The sequence below is a fragment of the Plectrocnemia conspersa genome, unplaced genomic scaffold (genome assembly GCF_051122295.1).
Source record: "Plectrocnemia conspersa isolate PC_06_02 unplaced genomic scaffold, ASM5112229v1 ptg000009l, whole genome shotgun sequence".
Classification (NCBI taxonomy): domain Eukaryota; kingdom Metazoa; phylum Arthropoda; class Insecta; order Trichoptera; family Polycentropodidae; genus Plectrocnemia; species Plectrocnemia conspersa.
The window spans coordinates 7,095,530-7,116,949 of NW_028277173.1; the positions used below are offsets into that span (position 1 = coordinate 7,095,530).

General features: G+C 28.3%; 1 protein-coding gene across 4 annotated transcripts in view; it reads left to right on the plus strand.

Moving 5' to 3' along the window:
• Dpp10 (Dipeptidyl peptidase 10) overlaps window positions 1-21,420 on the plus strand; it is a 174,427-nt gene that overhangs the window by 34,216 nt on the left and 118,791 nt on the right. The window lies entirely within an intron of this gene.

The window sequence follows — 21,420 nt, forward strand, 5'->3', positions numbered from 1 at the left end:
AATTACCATAATAAAAATTTTAAGCATGCTTTGCAGACAAATCTGTTTTTTAAATTGTGTCAGACATATCACATTTTTCGTATATAGAAAAGAGTGGTAGTTAGTTTAACACCTTAACAGTGCTCAAAGAACTGTATCAAAAATGGTATAAATAATAGGTAGGATTAGAGTCGTGAAATTGGTTTCTTAACAGTAAAAATTTTTTTTAATAAAAATGTGCTTCTAAAAGTATTAATTTTACAGATATGAACCAGATTAAATAATTCAGTATCTTAAAGTATTTTACTTGTCTATGTTTTACATAATAATAGGAATCTAATTATTATGATAAAGCATGATTAAATGTCTTAAGATAATATACAACACATTAAAAATGACCTTTTTGTATATATTATTATTATTGTTATTAATATTTTTTCTTCTTTAATAACACATAAAAAAATGTACAATTAAATTCATTTATATGTTATTTTATGGAGAACATAATTTTACTAATTTAGCAATGTAACATTTCAGTTATACTCTGATACAACTAAACAGTTGATCTTTATCGAATTTATATGATACTATAATTTTTATTTCAGTGTATTGAAAGCAGTAATTTATAACGTTTTTACTACATACATAAATTTGTATCACCAGTGAAGTTATATTTTTACTGGCGTTTCAGTGAAATTGGAATATATGTACATTGTTAGATATATAATATATTTCTACTAACGAAAACATAATTTAACTGATAGGCACTAGTGAAGTTTAATGCTGTTCTAAAATGTTCTAAAATGACAATTGCAGTTTTACTAATACTGAGCAGTAAAATTGTTGAGCATATATTAGATACATTTTAACTATTCAACTAGTAAAAATATAGCTTCACTGATAATACACATTCACTGTAACATATATACTATCTACATACTGAAAATTATGAATAATATTTTAATGTAACAGTTAAATATTTACAGCTAGATTGACATGTGTTTTTTCCAACCGCGATAATCTTATTTCAAGTATATGTATCATAATGTATATGTATATATAAAAATTATCTTAATAAGCATTAACTAAGATGGGTGGCTTAAGTAGTCACTTATCTGGTTAATAGCCGTTGGTTCGAATCCGACTTGAACTTTCGACATTTTTATATTTATATCGTGCCTTGAAGATCGGCTTCGAGGTGATTAATTAAAATTGAGCTAGTGCGATTTAAAATTATGTGTAGTACTAAAGATTGGCATAAGGGTTTATTTTTAGTAAAGATTACAAAAGCTTATTAATTATTTTTGAGTAACAGCACTTGTAATGTGCCATTTGTTTTTTATATTAAGTTAACTCTTGTTAATTTAGATGTGATAAAAATGTGTCAAATCTGGTTTGAACCAGTTTTAAGATCAAAGTGGAAGCGGCTGCTTTGATTTTTTTATTTTGTATTTTAATACATATAAGTATTAGTTCATTATTAAAGAATTTTTAATACCAGATATGTACGACCTAGTTAGATTTTAATTAATGATAACGATATTCATCCGGGAAATTAGGAAAATCTAGATGAATCTAATCTGTGATGATCGATCGGTCCGTATGGGATTCGAACCCAGGTCTTTCAGGTCAATAGTCAGAGACTTATACCACTCGTCTATTGTGCTGCTTTTTTTTAAGATGTCACAGGGTCGAACCTTCGTATAATGAAGGAAATGGGAAGAGATCAACAATCCATCTATTTTCCGATCCTTTGATTAATCATATGTGATATTATTGCCTGGAGTCACACAAATCTATAGATTATTGATCGAAAGCTATTCGCTGTTATTTTTTCGGTGCGTTTATAAACGGCAATTATTTTAAAAGTAGCACATTTTTTCTTGCTTAAGCGTTAAAGATCTATTGTAAACCACACAAACAACGAATCAAAAAAGTAAGTAAAAAGCCATTTTCCAAGCAATTATAGAATTCCATTTTTGACAGATTTATGCAACTTAAAATTCATATCTTTGTAACTTCTCGGAAAAAAACATGTAGAACTAGTTAATTGCCATTTTTTGGCAGGTTGCTAAAATGCATATTTTTGGATGTGCAACGGAAAAAAAATCCATTGGTTTTTAAGACTTGTTTAACAGATCTTGTACAATACAAGTAAATTGCATCTCAATGATTTCAGATGATCCTATAAATACTTGTTATAATAAATATTCACGTAGTACGAATATATTTATACAAGGCAAGAATTATAATTTAATTATAATAAAAATATTTTTATTACACACTATAATAATATTTCACAACATAATTAAATATAATAAAATACCTCAGCATCCATTAATCAAACATTCTCAAATTTACCACATACAAGTTTTTATTACATTTTTTGTCGTCGCTTTCCGTCAACGCGCGCCGTTTCTACCAAAAAGGACCAAGTCCATTTTTCATTCCATCTAAAATCACGAACCCCTGAAGCGATTTTCCTTTTCAAAAAAAACTACAAAAAACGAAAAGGTCGCCCCCGTCGAATCAGGGTCCGATACCGTCAGGTGAAAAATCGTGACTCACGTACATAAATCACGCACGGGACTTATTCATAAGCCTTTTCCATCGATTTCGTATTAGCTCCCCCGACATTCGTCTGAATTATGCAGCGTTGATTTTACGACCCACCTCCCTCTCTTTCTCACACAGACATACATATGCTCGTCGTGTCCTTTGGACCCGCACAGGAGGGGTCACTGAATTCTGTCATAAATTTCTACATGGCCCCGGATGCGCTACGAATCGGAAGCGGATGCTACGTGGCTTGACCGCGCCATTAAGCACATTCTTTCGTAAATATATCATATTGATAAACTTGCGCGTTTATTACTTCTTTGTGCCACTAATATATAATATCTAAGGTGGTCTCCTTGGACGAAAAAATACAAGACACTAATTCCTAGAATCTTATAGAATCCAAGCGAGGCAAAATGTTAGCTAATTGCTAAGAAAATCTATAGATGATTCTCAATCTCAATTAAAATCTTTAGCTGAGTCTTATAATTGATAATCAAGAAGAGCTACATGTAGCATCGACTAAGATTTAAATACCGCTTCCCTCTTCACGTTAACCTTGCAAAATATAGAGTTTAACCCGACTCAATAGAGACGTCTGGATTATACGATTTGGATACTGGTTTTTGAATCATAATATTATACATTTAGCAATATTTTACTTTTAATATACATATTTCAAAATATAACGATATAACTAAACAAAGAAAAAATACCAAACACAATTTTTAAGATTGTTGAGCTTGACTTGTGATACCTTAAGATTCTTTTTACTTATTTTTTACGTTTAACAGTATATTGATTTCACTATTAAAACAGTATTATACATTATTTATGTATGGCACCTAATTCTGTATGAGTTCACACAGACACCATTTTGGCAGATTATTGCTATGTACATAAATTATTTGTTTTAAAATTTTGCAACAGTATCACTTTTCCAACAAAAAAATATAGTGCATATTAGTACGAGTATTGTTTCTCATTTCTTGATGTTTTCCATCACTCTGCAAATGAGAAATTGATCAAATTTTTTGACAATAATTCTTGAGAAATTTAGATATATGAAAACATACAATATATGGTATATACAGAATATAACTTGGTATATGAAAATTATTTTGTATTAATTTCATTTACAACAATTTTGATAAAAAGTTATGCATTTTAATTAGCATTTAATATTTTAAATATAAAGAAACGCAATATATACATAAATATTACATTATTAATTTATTAAAAAAAGTTTTATCGGATATTATCAATATTCTGGCTAAGATATTTGATCTTCATTGTATTACCAGACAATTTCATTTACGTGATATTTACCCTAGTATCTTAACAAACATGACACCATCTTATATTATTAAAATCACTGACCCTTGTTTTATTTAGTCAACGTACATACTTACCAAGGACCAAATAATATAATCATTCTTTATTAATTGATCCTTACATTTTTACGGCAAATGTTTGATTATCGTAATTAATTCAAATGGTAATCAGAAATCCGTGTACCATTTATCACTACCTAATTTGAAAATAGCTGTGAATTCAGCATGTTTCGACTGCTACTAATTTTTGCAGCGGTTTTAAATCAATTAAACATTGATATTAGAGAAATATTGAAATCTCAGAAAAAATGGAAAAAACCATAATTTAAATTTTTTTCAATATAATTTGAACGAATAATATTTTTTTTTTACACTACAAAAAATAACAAAATCTTAAGTCATTCACATAAAAAATCGATTTTTGTTTAAGTAACCGGTTAATGAATCCTTGCCAAAGAATTAATAATATAACCATTACAAATAATTGATATTGCATTTTTAATATTTTGTTAACCGACAAATGTTCGAAAGAGTTAAATAAATATTTCTAAATAGTAGTTCCTAGTGTCGGTCATAAAATTTATATTTTCAAACAAAGTTTTTGTCCTTTTCTTTGTTCCTTATTTTACAACTTGCTTTAAATGCACTTGTTAATTAAGCAGGTTAAATCCACTACTTGTTTTTAAAGCTGTAGCAGTTGGAAATTAATTAAAAATATTCATAAAAATATTTTTTTTTAATTGGATAATTTTTTAATAAGATTCTCAATAAATAAGACTTTATAATGTTGCATTTTTTTAAAGTCTACATGACGCCAGAAAATATCAGGCTCGGACCTCTTTTAACCAAATTTTAAAATTTATCAAAAAATGTAAAAAATCATATTTTTTAACTTATCTCTAGTGTATATACTTTGTCATGCCACTCAGACTATAAAAAAATATGTGATAATAAAAAGGTAATTGCTTCATTATAAGATATTGACAATGATAATAATAATTTAGGTATGTAAATTATAATATACAATAATAGTGGAGGTACTACTTTTAACACGTTAGATTAGATAATGATTTTAATTAAAAATTTACTTAAATTTTGACACAAGTTTAATTTTAAGAATAAAAAAAGATAAATAGACTAATGAGTTGAGGTAATAAAATACTGCTTCTATAAAATTGTGTGTTTTAAATGGAGAAAACTATTTTTAATAATTAAATATCTTTTTGTCTATGATTTTATATAATTTAAATTACGACTGTTATAAATACAGATTTTAAAATATTACTATGTATAGATATGTACATATCTAGATACGATCATTGAATTCTAAGCTATTATTACAAATTTGGATATTTATTTTGCGTACTAAAGTTGAATGGTATATTTTCATGCAAATCCCTAGAAATTAATGCAAATATTTCAATACTATATTTAAAAACAAATTTTAAACTGTTATCTTTGTGCAAATTTTACATAATAATATGTTAAAATTGATTTGAATATTTGCATCTGAAATTGTTATAAACTAATCTTTTTTTAAAATCTAGTAAACATTTTAATATCCTATCACACCATAATTTTTATGATTATATATATGAATATTTTTAATTAAAAAAAATGTGTCGGGTGTATTACTCTATATAAAATATAAAATACTTGAAAAATATTTTCCTCTTTTATAACTCATTTGACTTACATAATATGATTTTGCCATATGTTGTGAATATATTTTTTATTATCAGGTGAAACAACAAATTTATGTTTAAGGTAAAATATAAAGCCAAAGGCAGTATAATTATTTAACGATCAATATGTTGTACACAAAGTTTGCTATGTAGTCATTGTATAATATTTTTTTTTATGTATACTATCTATATTATATATGTATGTGCATATATTTGATGTATGTAATTATTTTACGCACGTGGATGAAAAACAATATTATTATGTTGACCCTTAATTTATAAATAACATGGAAATATAAAATGTTACCATTATATTAACTTAACAAAAGTTTTTTAGTGCAACATATAATAATTTTTTATTCGTTCATTATATCAATTTAGTAGTCAAATTTCTATATATTTTACGTATAAATCTTCAATAAACTTTTCATTTAAATATATTGTATATAATTTTGGCTTTGTATATATTTAAGCATTTCAATGTAAACATTGAACATTTTTAACTGTCGCAATAAAATTTGATTTACATAATCCGGCTAAATATTTATTTCCACAATATTCACAGCTGAATAAACATAATTGATCTTACATTATTTACAAACTCGAAACTCAATTGTAGTTTCATACATACATTACATAATAAAATACACATCGACTTGAAATTTCGTCCAGAATAATTTCAAAGTTAGATTGCGGTCTTAAAAAGCTGCTTGCGTCAGAGAAACTTTTCTGAAGGACCAATTTCGAGATACGGTTTTTATTATATTTATACATCACATGTACATACACCAATATTTATGCACATTCTCGACTTAATTCTCCGAGTGACTGCTCTAAAAAGGCGTTCGCTGGGAAAAACTTTATCACTTCGTCTCCGAACTTAATTCACTTTAACTATCGGAAGTTTTCGCTCCGAAAACTCTCGCGGAAAATTCGCATGAGTTTTCAGTTCTTTTTTCGATTCTGCTCCTTTTCGGCGGTTAACCGGAATTACTTTGGGGCACGAAAATCGTTTGACATTATTTTGGCGTTCGAACACGCTCTCTTTTGAATTAACGTTTCGGGGGCAATGTCGCGAGCGTGTTCGCGACTTTCGCCGTGTCATTACGCGGCCTTAATTGTCGGTTAATAAATTGTTACGTGTTGGCGATTTTCAATTTTATCGCGTTGTTACAATAGTTAATGTAACGCGTGATTTGAGCTATGTATCAATTAATTTAAATTTATTAATTAGTGGTTATAAACGTAAATTGGCAAGAGTCTTAAAATAAAATATGTTATGTTGGGTATGTTCTATTGTAGAGATGCCCAACCATTCGATCATGGCGTGATTTTATTCTCATCAAATTCGATATGCAGTACGAAAATTAATGTTTTGTTTTGGCTCTACGTATTTTGCTAAATTCGCATTTTCTGATATGAATATTATAAAATTGGATATACGAAATTCTGAGAGTGATGAATATCTTGATCTATGTGAGTTTTTGTAAAAAAACTATTTTTTTTCTCCGATATTGTCAAGTAGACTAAGCAGTTTCAACGATACTATTAGAATATTTTACTAGCTGCGGTACCTCACGACAGTGAGGTACCGACAGCTAGTATTTTATATAATGTAGTATTTACGTTCTTTTTCTTTGGCTTTCTTTATTATTTTTTGATGTGATTATATTTTAAATTGTAATATTTTTACTAAAACATTTGTAAGCGTTATATAAAAGAGTATTGTTTATTGGTAAATTGCGATGATTTTTTTTATACAGAGAAATAAATCGCAATCACAAAAATGTTGGCTTGCCCTGCTATATTGGATAATGTCATATTTATGTTGTATGAAAAAATATTTTATGGGTGATTTGTATCACACCCTTGTGTATAGAGCTTTATTTTTATTGCAAGGCTTATTGGTTGCGGTAAATATAATAAGATTTAGATGATAAGGTGTTTTATGTGCTTTGGCTTCTGATGGTGTTGTATAAAAATTTGTTTTTAATATTTATGTATTATTTTCTACTTTTTAAATTTTAGTTTCAGATAGGTTATGATTGATTGTTTTATTCAATCTTGATTATTAACTCTACAAGATTTATGCGACAAAGATTAAAAATTTACATTATTTATATATGTAGAGAAATATGTTGATTTAAAAAAAATCTTATTTTACAATTATTTGCTATTGCTTTATACTAAAAAAGATTTAGTAAATAAAAACAATTATCTCATTTCGCTATTGGGGGTATTTATTTGCAATTTTTATAATTAAATTCTCTGAATATTTTTATTATTAAATGAGAAAAATTATGCATTTTATTGTTATATAGTATTTTAACTAATATTGTAATTTAATTCAATATTATTTAATTAATCTGATTTGTATATACATACACAGATTTTTATTATATTATATTATTAATTTTTTAGTGTGAAAAACAATATTCACATAATAGAAAATTATCACTTTGGCAATGTATTTTAACGTAAATGCAATTTTATATATAAATAGAATTTAATTATTGAGATCCACTTGTTTTCTAGGGTTGTGAAAATTTTCTAAGATCACCCTTATTCATAAAAAGGGTGACAAGTCTCGCATTGATAATTACAGACCAGTAGCGTTGCTTTTAGCACCTGCAAAATTTTTTTAAATTATACTACATAAATATATTTTTAAACATTGCAGATGTATGCTTCTTAAGCAGAAGCATTTTTTTAATCAATCTCAATCCATTATCACTTTCTAAGTTTGTTTCAAGATCATTTGACACGATAATCAAACTAATGGTAGAAGTAAAATGGTGTAAAAGCAGTTTTTACGTAAAAATATCATTTAATAAAAATACTTTTTATGGCTGTGGAAACCATACTTTAAATTTTGCTGGGGTGGATTCAGCAAAATCTTTTGCAGAAAGATAAAAAACTATCTTTAGTATTGTCTAAAAAAATTTCTTAAGTGAAAGTCCAAAAAGATTTTCAAACACATAGTACTCTATTCCTAATGCTTGCACTACACATATGTGAATGACGTCCGCGCGGCGGCTGCTGTCACGTACAGCTGGCATATTTGCGCGCGATCGAAAAATGTGCCAAATAATCGCAATTTTTAAATTGTCATATTATTAAAATTACGCTACTGATAATTATAAAAGTTTGTGTGGGCACTCACCAATACAATATCAGTGAAAACTTTTCGGTCGTAAATATTCAATTTACGCAAAATCTTTGTCGGCTTTTGCAATATGCCATAAAGCATAAAAATTATACTTCAGAATACGAACACCACATCTGTGACTATCCTAGAATTTGTCGCCATCGATTCTAAATAAGAATTCGTTATGGTGTGATATTTATATAATCCGATCTAGAAAAATACATAAGGATATTCGAAACGATTTTTTTTAACAAAATCAAGTACCACTAATTATTTTTTAATTATTTAATTTTATATAAAAAATATATAAAAACGATATCTGTTAGAAGAATATGCTATTAAAAATATAATTAGTCCCTTTTGGTGCCCTAAAATGTTCAAAGATGTCAGTAAAAGTATGTTGAAGTCCCCGATAAGCATGTGGTATTATAACTTGCCCACGTGACTACTATGCAGCGCTCGACGTGTGTGTTGACCATAGGACGCCTACGCGCATATTGAAATTGAACCGAGTTACTTGTTCTATCTCAGTTTGCGAAAAACCATATCATTATCTCTCTCACTCTCGCTACTTAACACGGGAGAGAGCGAAAGGAGAAGTATATCACAGCTCGCGCTTGAAAGAGCAGTTCCGACTTCAGTTCCTTTGACTTCGGTCCGTTTACCGACAATGTTCGGAAGCGCTCGAAGTTGGCCAAGTCGACTGAATTACCCCCACTTTACCTTCCATTCTCGGTAACCTCGGACAACTTCCGAGAGATTTTAGACCGATCTCGACCGAAGTAACCCACAATATTCTTCGTCCTTGGCCAACTTTGGCCAACCTTGGCCAACTTCCAAAGAGCGTAGTGCAGGCATTACAGAGTATTTAAAAAAACAAGTTGGTTAATGTGAGAGATTGTTAATTCTGAGATCATTTATTTGCATGTTTTAAAAGTTTAATGGGAATTTTATGATTATAGTTTTATACGCAACATTATTCTAAGAGAAATATGAGAATGAAATAATTGACAAAATTTTAGAAAAACTAATACTGCATGGATTCTTAATTATATTCTGAACACAATTATTGTGTTTCGATTTTTTTCAAACTTGTCTGTAAGTGTAGCAGAAAGTTTGAGATTATATAGTATTCTAAAATGAACATTTTTTACGGAGTGACTAAATGGACTAGTAACACCCAAAATTTATTACCATATAGACTATTCTGAAATAATAACTGAAATTGCTAATGAAAAAGCGTACAAAGGTTTTGTGAAAAAAATAATTTTTTTAATCGAATGAATATTTATTACCATTGATGTTATTATCTTGCCCGCATTTTTAAGGGCCTCCAAAATATCAGTAACTACAATTTTAATTATCACATCATATAAAAAAAATCAAGATTTGTATTTTGATGGAACAACCAAATAGTTCTATATCACATTTTTTAAAAAATGTTTAGAATAATATATTGCGTGAATCTTGTTAACATTCAGCGATAAAGGGTTTGTAGCTAATTTTCATATTAAGAAAACTTTCCGAACAGAAAATTTGTTCTTTCACTTTTCGCAATATTTGTATTTTCATCTTTAAAACATCCCTTGAATATAAATTCGATTTTATAGTAAAAAAAAGCGGATAAAAAACGCTTGAACACATGTGGTAAAAAGAGTAAAGTACGAACATTCCTACAAAAATAAATGTGATTACCTCCTGTTTTTTTTTAATATAATGTATTTATATATAATACATACATATATAAATATTTTTCACTATATATGCATAGTAGTAATACTGAATTATATATGTTATGTGTATATAGTGTTAAAAACACAATTACATTTAAAAATACTATAAGTGATAAAAAATATTCCAAATTTTCTTCTTAGCTGTAGAATCGTCGCGAAAACAATATACTTGTAAATATTACTTATTGATGATGTGAGGGTATTTCTGACCCTCATCAAATTCGAAACGTGTTTACCCGTTTTTTTGCCGGTGTAATATAGAAGGAAAAAATAAAGAAAATGTACCATCTCGAGATTTCTTTGTAGATGAACACTTGAGTCAAAGCGTTGTTATTTTTTCTCTGCTTTCCCGTTCACCCCTAAGGTTTTAGTTTCGGTTGGGTATAAAAAAATAAGCATCGTTTTTCTTGACCACAATGTATATAATATACGGCCAGGGCGTATCGCATGCCATGCTTAGCTATAACTGCATTAGCTTTTCCCTCGATAAATCATATACCTGTCCACCTTCGGATCGGTTTTGTTTGGGTTCTGGGATTTGCTCTGGATTAACCCTATATCGTTAAAATTTGATGGATGTTTTGCGATAACGTAATATTGGTATAATATGTATATTTTTATAAAAATGTCGGGTTTACTGTCTAGCCTTTAACTTGTTGTAATAAATTTATTATACAATAGATTAAATACATCCAAAAAATTATTAAACCGTCAATCACCTGCCAATCGCAGGTGATGGTAATTATATATCTTGCGTCAAGCTTTTTAATTAACGTTCGGGTTCAAAGTATTGGGAAGTTTGTGTTTAAATTTTAAAATATGTATCTATGTTAAAATATATATATATCGCTAAATATTTAATATCTTTAGATGAATCAGCTTAATGGTATTTATCATACTGTAAATATTATTTTAATTTAGTAGCATAAAGCTTTAAACACATTGCTCTACTCTAATTGTTTTGGTAAATTGCTTAAAATGTTTTTTATTTTTGTAAAAAATATTTATTGCTTATAATATAATAAATAAAAATCTATATTCCATATTATTAATTTCTATGAAATTTTCTGCTGCAATCATTTCATTGCTAAAAAGAAAGCACGCCTTTCATATAAGTTACGGAAAAGATTGGAATATCTGCTCTTGAAGAATTTCGGTCATAGATGTTTTCCTATCATTGTCAGATGTTTGAAAATTATTATAAAATTTTTATATAATTAAGATTAAGGTTTCTTAGTAGCAAATTATTGTACAGTGTAATAAAAAATATATAAGCCCTGGAAGTAATACATACAAATAGTCTTTCTTTCGGCAAACTCATGTCATGAATATTATATATCACTGTCGATAAAAAAATGACATACTGTTAAACGACGTAACATAATCTTCATCCATAAATATAATGGAAGACACACGACGAAAAAAAAATTATCCCATCGCTATCGTTTTTGCCATCCATTCTCAATCAGCTAGAAACTAGGCGAAAGCTAATTAATTCACCCAATATACATAATTAAAGTCCACTCTCGTTTAGGCTGCAAAGCGTTCATGTGAAATTAATTATGCAGAGTGTTGTTTGTGAATATTATTTTGTGCTGACCATCTAGCTTTTCGTCAAATATTTGCTTAAAATAAAGCACTAAAATGTATATCGTTTTAAAGGAGCGACTCTTATGTTCCTTTCAAAATGTTCTATGACAGACAAAAGGTGAAACTAAGTTACCTTTTATGGTTAATGAGAAGCTTATATTACCAATTTAAGGCATGAATAAAATTTTCTTTAGACTAATAAGTTTCGATTGCTAAGCAGTTAATTATATATTTTTTTATCATAAACTACGCTTTAATGATTTTTTTTATGAAATTCGAATTATCTTATCTCAGTGGCAAACAAGTTTAAAAATGTTATGTAGTGTATTTATAATAATCTCTATTTAAAAAAATATTGTTTATATATTTAAGAATATTGTTTAAAAGTTCAACGGACCACTGGCGAATTTTCACACAATGGCGGTGTGTAAAAATTGGTTTTCTTTGTGAGAAAACTCTCGAAGGAGCGTACCCTAAGCGCTTCTGAACGACATCGTTTTTCGGATCCGGTGGGATCTTTTTGCGAAAGGAGCATTTTGGAATAATCGTTTCCTACCAGCAATTTCTCTTTGGTAATTAAATTTGAGAAAATGTTAATAATAACATATTACGAAGCAGATTGAATTAAGAGTAATTCATATGCGCATATATACATTGTACGCGTACGCCTAATATTTATTTTGGTTCTGTGTACCTTCAAAGAAGAGAAACCATTAATAAGGAAAGTCTCCGAGGATCTTTGATGGAATAATATATTAATTTTCTTTGTGTTTCGAGTATAACAAAAATATTGCTTACCCGAATATAACAATAAATAATGACTCTTATTTTTAGTTGATCGTATTGATTAATAATTAATTATGGGTGTGGCATTAGCCCAGTTTATTAATGCACTTATGCAATGTTCTGTTGCGCAATTGAGTTTGATTCTAATTTTTTATATTTTAAAATCAATGAATCGCAAAAAAATTATCTCTGCTTCTAAAATGCATGGATCTGGTTTTTATTACTGCGTTTGCTTATTTTACGTACATTCTTAATATTCTAAAATATTATTTTTGCAGGTAATTTTATTTGCGATTTTAATAGAGTGCAATCTTTAAAAAAATAAATAACTAGAATTGTAGTCCATAATCTATTTTAATCATTTTATTCATTTATAGAATAAATACTGAAAACCACAATTAAGTGATAGTAAAATAGTTTATAAACATTTTTGGGAATCGCAAGGGCTGAATCAGATATTTATCATTGTCAAATAAATTATTAGCGTTTTATTGTCCAAAATCTAATTAAAAACTAGAGGATTTTTAACTAACCAGAAATATACTAGTTAGATAGCGAGTGCATTATATACAGCTAAAATACGTTTTAAGGACTAAAACGTAAGATACGAAGATCTGATTATATAGATAAATTGTGACTTTAAGAAAAAATATAGAGAGGAGAGATGAATGATATCAGAAACATTGGGTACTTGATACTTTTAAACTAATGTTGTCTGTTTATTAAAACATTAAAAATATTATATATCATTATGGATAAATTTTCATTTTCGCTCTCGAGTGATGTGACTAATTATACCCTATTATAATGGATTTATATACTGGTTAAAATTTCCAGTTACAATTAGTTTTATCATCAGATTTTATTTAGTAATACATTATTGTTAAATTTAAAAATAATTTGCAGCACAACCGTAAATTTCAGGTGAATGATATAAAGAAAATTATAGCTCTAAATTTAAAAATATTATTTTCGCTAGTATCTAAAAAATATTTAATAAATTCATCTACAGTAACAGTTTTACTATATATTAAAAAAAATGTATTATTACTTTGCATGTTTATAAAAGACTAAACATACTGGATGTTAAAATTTATTTTATTGTGTACCATTGTTAGATTTTTAATCAGGGGTAGTGGAGTACTACCTTGAATGAAAAATTACCATAAGTATGGTGTATCGTTATCTATTAGTGCATTGGAAAATTAGTACATTTCTACTTGCGACTTTCAGTTTTTTTGGCCGATAGAGTATGACTTTGCAGCTTAAATCCGGAAAAACTGGTAGCAGTTTATTCAAATATTAATAAAAAAAGCACTTTAGAGTTGTATTCCGTAGACTAAGTGCTAATGAAGAAGCTGAGATTGTCGTCATGACGTTCTCTGAACGATCCGTTAATGTCTCTCATATCAATGCGGGTGTTTCTGGGTTTGTCTGTCTTGAATCGTCTCTGTGATTTTCTCTCATTTCGAATCATCTGATCGTCCGCCGATGTGATGAAGTGTCACATCTTTGATTCGAGACGGATCTGGCGAATCACAGTTTAGGATGTTGGTGAGTCAATTGCATCGCTTTATAATCCAGCTAACGAAATATGTTTACGCCTTGAAGTTTAACGGCAAGGTAACAATTGTCTGCATTGTCTATCGCGCATCCTTTACGCACAACAATTTTTTTTTCGGTAGTTTCCATTATTATCGGGATGGATGCGCTAGATTAGGTGCTCCACGAAATCTTACAATTGTTACATAATTGTTTAGCATTGCCATTCTCTTCTATTGTTAGATATTTTGTGAATGAGCTGGTATTTTCTTATTATAATATATAAAATCGTTTGAATGATCTCAGAATACCCAGCACACGACTATAACTTTAATGTAATGGAACATATCACTTATTTACAAACTTTTATTAATAATAAAAAATAATTAGTCCTACTTAGAAAAACGACATAATAAATATGGCGATTTATAAAAATATATATGAAGAAGTTAGTTTATTAATTTAGTAAAAAACAATAATGAAACATTGAATGTAAGCTTTAGTGAATTTAAATCAGTATTTTTAGAAAGCATTCAAAACATATAATTAAAGAATCAGGAATATAACAGATACCTCAGTTATTGGACTATAGGAAAATATATTAAAGATAATACAATATAAAAGCTATAATCATAATTACATAAAGCTTAAGGGACTTTGATAACATTTTTTGATCGTATTTAGCATGCAAGAAATATGTATCAATTATATATATTTAACTTTTTAATGCATTAAACTTGAACCACAAATTTACAGATATTATTTAAAAACCACTAAGAGCATATGCTTTTTTTAACTAAAGAATTGCTCTTTTGAATGACAAATTACCCAACGAGTAGTAGAAAGACCTAAAATATTTAAAAAAAAGCTTGTTTTTTGCATAAGTAAAAATGAATTAATAGCAATAGCGGAATTAGCACATTTTCTTAGTCACACTATAGATTTTTAACTTTCATTGAAAATCTACATTAATAAATAAAATAATTTTCTTCGTTTTTATCGTAAAAGCTAACTTAATATTCAAAGACTATAATAAGACTTGCACTTTTGATTGCTTCTACGATCTGTGGCTAAATAATTAAGTATCCAATAAAGCAAAATACTTCACTAAGACTTGCGTCAATGCTATATGGTTTGACCGAGATTCAATACTATACGGACTATTAAAAATAGATACCCTCACCGACTACTATAATAAATTTAATACAATACATCATGGATGAAATTATTCTTATCCAATATGTTCTTATGTTACATATAATAATTGATTTTATAAATTAAGAAGTAAGTCTTTGAATAAATAAATTATTTTAATTGAAAAACACAGTTTTAAGAAGAAATGGAAAACCACTATTTTTGTTTGAGTCAATACTTTCACACGAAGGAAATAAATTAGGTTAGTTAATTAATGGCCTGATTATTCGGCACACAGAGTTACTTCTTTTTGTGCACCTGCTAGCATGAGTGTGTTTTTTTTATTCTTGGCACATTTAATTAAAAGAAAGCGTTGCCCGAGGGGCTCAGCACACGTCAAAAGGTGGCACTCTTTTGTAGTCTCGGTTTTTCTACACGGCCGCCCCAATTACTGTAGTGGGAAACCGGCGGAAGGCTCTTGTTTTCTCCGTAAAAGAGATCGTGTAGTTGGTAGGAAACCTGACAGGGAGAGAGAGAGAGAGAGAGAGAGAAATCCGGTGACCCAGAGTCATACTGCGGGGGTAATTTCCAGAGGTCGGAAATTTTAGCGCAGGATAGAATGCACCGTTCAATTATTGAGCATCAGTGGTTTAATCTGGGAATGCATACGGATCAAGAATTCGAGATTGGTCTTGGATTCCGAACGCGCTTGAATTCGAATTGTGAACGGATTGCAAATTTGCATGCCGAAAACGGACGACGACAGAATTTATGGCTAGTACATATGGGATGCACTAAAACCTGAACGTTTTTTAAAATTCTGAAATGGGATAGCATATTTTCCATACTGGTGGAATAAAAGAGCGTACGTGGATGATAATAAGAGTACCCTTAGATTATGTAAAATACATACAATATGTGTAACATTGTATTTATTTCATTTAAAAACCTTAAAAGTTACACAGTTTTACTGATCAAGAGAAAACATTATTCTTGATTAGGTTACAATTTTTTTTTGTTACGTTTTATAGTCTAGTAATACATAATACATATTATTCTGAAATTTCATCAGAAAAGAAAAAGTAATCTCATAATGGCGTAGAGTGGCTGTGATAATGTAGGGATGTTAATAATCGTTTTTGTGAAATTATAATCATCATTTTCATACTTAATTGCTTGAGTCTTCTTAAAAAATCATTACAAATTTATATTGCTAGTTTCGCATTTTTTTGCTTATGCAAAACTCTTATTCAAATCTATAAATTTTATTTTTATCTAAGCTTATTTACTTTTTGATCATCCCGATACTCAATATGTGGTCTTTTTCTATCAAATATCTCACATTTTTATCGTTTATTAACCCTTTGAGTAGCGAGCTTATTTATTCACATTTGTTAATTTGTTAATATACACCAGAGTGTGAGTTAATTTTACGTATATTTATATAATTATTTATGTTGTTATTTATTTATTATTATTTTATATTGCATTTATAGTAAATTATAAAAAAAAATCTCATTGCTTCAATTTATTTTACTATTTTTTAATAATTTATTTTAGCACTTGTAAATATATTTTACATATTTATTCTATATTATTCGGCTTTTATGAATTTTTTTCGTACCAATACAGAGGCTTTAAATATTTTTTTATAAAATTAATATGAAATATTTATTTCGTACTCTTAGAATTATTAAGAAAATTAATAACATATTATTGTATTAAAGTTTTTTTTATTTATCGCCATACATGTACGGCGATACTCCTCAAATGGTTAAAGAGGTTCGTTTTTTAAATTTCATCGACCTGCTATGAAAGCTTTGTACCTAAAAATGATCAAATGACATATAGTGTACCATTGAAAACGTAACGTGGTACAAAATATGTCTGATCAGAGATAGCGCAGCACAATTTTAACCGATCGAGGTCAAATAAGTCTATAAATGTAGCTTAGATCTCTATGTAAACATAAATAAGGTGTAACGTAGTGCATAGGAAATCAGTACACTTACGTTTGAGACTAGCGCCTTTATTTTTATTAATTATTTTGAGAAAATCTTTAAAAATATAAAATCGTATACCGACTTTAAACTTACTTTAACCCTCAAATGCAGTGTTGCAAATCTGCAACAATTTATTTAAGCCCTTATAACTCAGTTTACGTGCAATAAAGGAACTCTACTGCATAGTGTTACATATGTGTAACAAACGCCGAGCCATTGCGTTTTCAAATTATTCCGATAGATGTCTCTGTCGCGTGATAATGCCATTTAAAAAAATCGTTGGGTGCAGATGTGTCACATTTTGTTTTCATTGGTGCTAGTGGTTATAAAACGAAATAAAATTAATTTATATACTCCAAAAAGGTTATTATACCATTGTTTATTTACTTTTGAATTATATTTTTTGTAATATATTCAAAATGCCGAAATGCAATGGAATTTCACAAAAAATGTATGAAAAATGTGGTGTGGTCATATGTTTTATTAAGAAGAAAAGTTGCTTTAAAATTTCTACTTGTAAATATTTTTGTATGTTTTTAATTTTAGTATATTTTGTTCGCATTCTGCGTGATGTTACATACTTACAACAAGCATTTTATTTATAAAAATAATCCAAAAATAAGCCCAAATATTTTTTAAATTATTTTTGCCGTCATTTTCAGCCAAATTTTAGTATAAAAATATATTTTTATTTTTAAGAATTCGGAAAAATCGTGCATTTAAGGGTTAAAATAAGTAATCTCTTATTACTGCTCTCATCACACTAATTACTCGTTTATTATTTTAATGACTAGCCTATTTTTTGAACTGGTATTAAATTACTCGATCCGTGCTTCGATTAAAAATGTCTTATTAGGAATTTTATGTGTACAAATGTTTATAAAAATAGTTTTAAAATACTATTTATACATCGTCGTTTTATTGCTTCTATAAAATAAAATGGCCGATAGAAAATCATTCTTGATCGTTTGCCTCTTCTTGCTTCAAGTGAAAATTCGACATGTAGTTTGAATCAGTGCTGAATCAGTGGCAATTATACAGTAAAAACTAAATATTATTTTTTTATATTTTTATATTCATTCTATGCTGCATCTATACTCACGCTCAGAATTAAATTTTTATTTTTTTACTGTTAAATTGATTAATGATGTGCCTTTTTATTAAAATTAATTTAGCATTTAATTTTTTTTATTGAGCGTGGGATAAATCAGAATTTTGTACTTGAGCCTTACACAATGATTTATCCGCACATAGCACATAAAGGGTTAAGTTAGCATAATAGTCTCAAACACTGATTTTACTTTAAGCTTATTCATACCTTCTGTTTATTTAAACTCTTTCAGAATATTTCGTTCCAAATCTTCTTTGTTAAAATTATGTGTTACAGAAGTTTAAAACACACAATTTTTTTTCTCCAATTTCTTGTCAGCTTATACCACTTTTAGATAAAAATCCACGAAGCTAGATTGTCAGCTTAAATCGTTACTATTATATAGCCTGACTTTATCTGATGCTCTTCACCTGATACCATTCTGTTTTGTTCAACATTTGTAAAAATTGATCAGCAGCAGCTGATCAATTTTAACCACAAATAATAAGATTAAATGTGTTACGATTTTATTAACACTTCACATACATAAAACCAAATACGCGTTTTTATGCAAATTTTTATCGCATAAAACATTAGTTTCTTATGCCATTATGTTGCTTGTGTTGCTATTTTAAGTTGGTGAAAATTATAAGTATACTTTCAGTTGTTACAAATGTATATATTCTACATTTTAATTAATTAGTGTAATTAAAAAGTCTTCGCTTGAATAAACCTTAATTATGTTCGAACGTAATTAAGCACAGAAATCGTGAAAATTCAACGCACTTCTCTACGATTGTTGCATTTATATTATTATGGCACGCGATACATTTTTCACTTTCTTTGTTATAAATTTTAGTGAAACATTGCTGAGTTTTACACAGTCAAAATGATTTATATTCGCGATTAAATAATGACATTTTCATTGTTTCGCAAATTTCGCGTCCGCCGTTTTGCGTACTGCCTGTCAGCTGGGATATAATTAAAAAATAAATAGCTTTAATAAAAATACATTACAAAAATCAACAGTAATAAATGACCCATTTCCAGAAAAGCTCTATAAGAAACATTAGATGATGAAAAACTGGATGAATGAACCAAAATATATTTTAAACGTCGCATTTCTTAAAATCTAAATGTACATTATTTATTTTATTCTTTGATTATTTATTTTATTCTTTTTATATTAATTTTTAAAACTATTTAGCATATACTGATGAATCTTTAAAAAAACGTGAATTTTCTGTATTAAAAGTGCATTGTTAAGCAACCGTCAGAAAATATCTCAAGTATTTCATCTTACTGATTATATAGTTGATTATTATTATTTATGATAAGATAATATGATATTATCCGCCTCTTCTAATGCTTGAATATTATCATAAACGTTTCGGTTATTATTGTGTGTATTTACCACATGCGATTTATATTTTTAAATCATGTGATGATGCTCGGCTTACATATGCGGAGCGCGGGTCAATTCAATAATTTATTGCGGATTCGCGTTTCATATGATCCGCTAGCTTATAGCAACATCAAAGCAAAGTAATCATTGTTATTAGAGAGAATTCAAAGAAAATTTCTGAAATATTTCTATATGAGGTAGTACGAGTCGTATTCGTATTTATATCCTAGTGCCATTTTGCTAGAAGCGATAGGATATAATTCATTGAATTCTCGGCGCAGTGTCTAGTCATTGAAGCACTTTTTAAAGGAGCGGTGTTGACAACCGTCAATGCTCGGTGATTTTCGCGCCTTAGAGAGTCGCGATCACATCCTTTATTCTTGCCCGTTGTGGCCAGGACGTCAGCGCTTGAGAACACACCTCTTGCACAAGTCATACAGCTTCTCAACGAACTTGCCAAACATAAAAATGAGTGCAATGCATCTATTTTTATATGTGCACCATAATTAAAATTAAAGAATATGTCGTATGGTGCTTAGGTGTGAACCAAATTTTTTTAATTATGACCTTCATGACGCATTGGAAAAACCAAAAAAATGGTCATATTTTAATAAAAATAAAAATAATTAAAAAAATAAAAAGTAATCTCGTTGCACTTGAACGTAATCTGATTTATACTCACTTTTAATAAATTATTTAAGAATCTCAATTAATATTATTTATTAAAAATAGCTTTAAATCCTTATTACCATCTTATTAAAAAAAGCAAAATTAGTAATATGTTCTATTTTTCAAGCAAAATTTTTGTTTTTTAATAAAAATCACTTCAGCTTCGATTTTTCTTGATTTTCCTATTCACATAAATAAATAATTAAATAAATTTATTAAATTCAATACAAAAATCTTAGATACTGTAAGATTTATCTGACTATTATTACGCGTCATATTTTTTTATTTCAAAAAATATGCTCATATAAAAAGTTGGTGAACGATTTTAATCCATCGAACAATTTCAATAAATTATTAGTACCGTCTGTTCGTGACTCAAAGGGTGTTAAAAAGTCAATCTATTGTGAAACTTTGACTGGGGGATGAATAAAAAGGACCAAAAGCTTTTTTGCGCACCCAAAGGATTGTGGTTTTCGCGGTGAGAAAAATTCACTTCGCATTTATATTAGTATTTAAATATATTCCAAAAAATACTTAGCGTTTCTATTTATAGGAATTAAATCTATACGTATATATATAAATACATAATATACGATAATTTTATGGATTTAATTGCATTATAATAGAAAACTTGGACAAGCCCCAGGGTTAAATCTGAGGATTGATCATCCCTCAGGGTGGGTTCTACTCCGAGGGTTGTAACTCGTCACATACACACGACACGACAAATTAAATAACATTATTCCCGTTTATTATTTCGGGC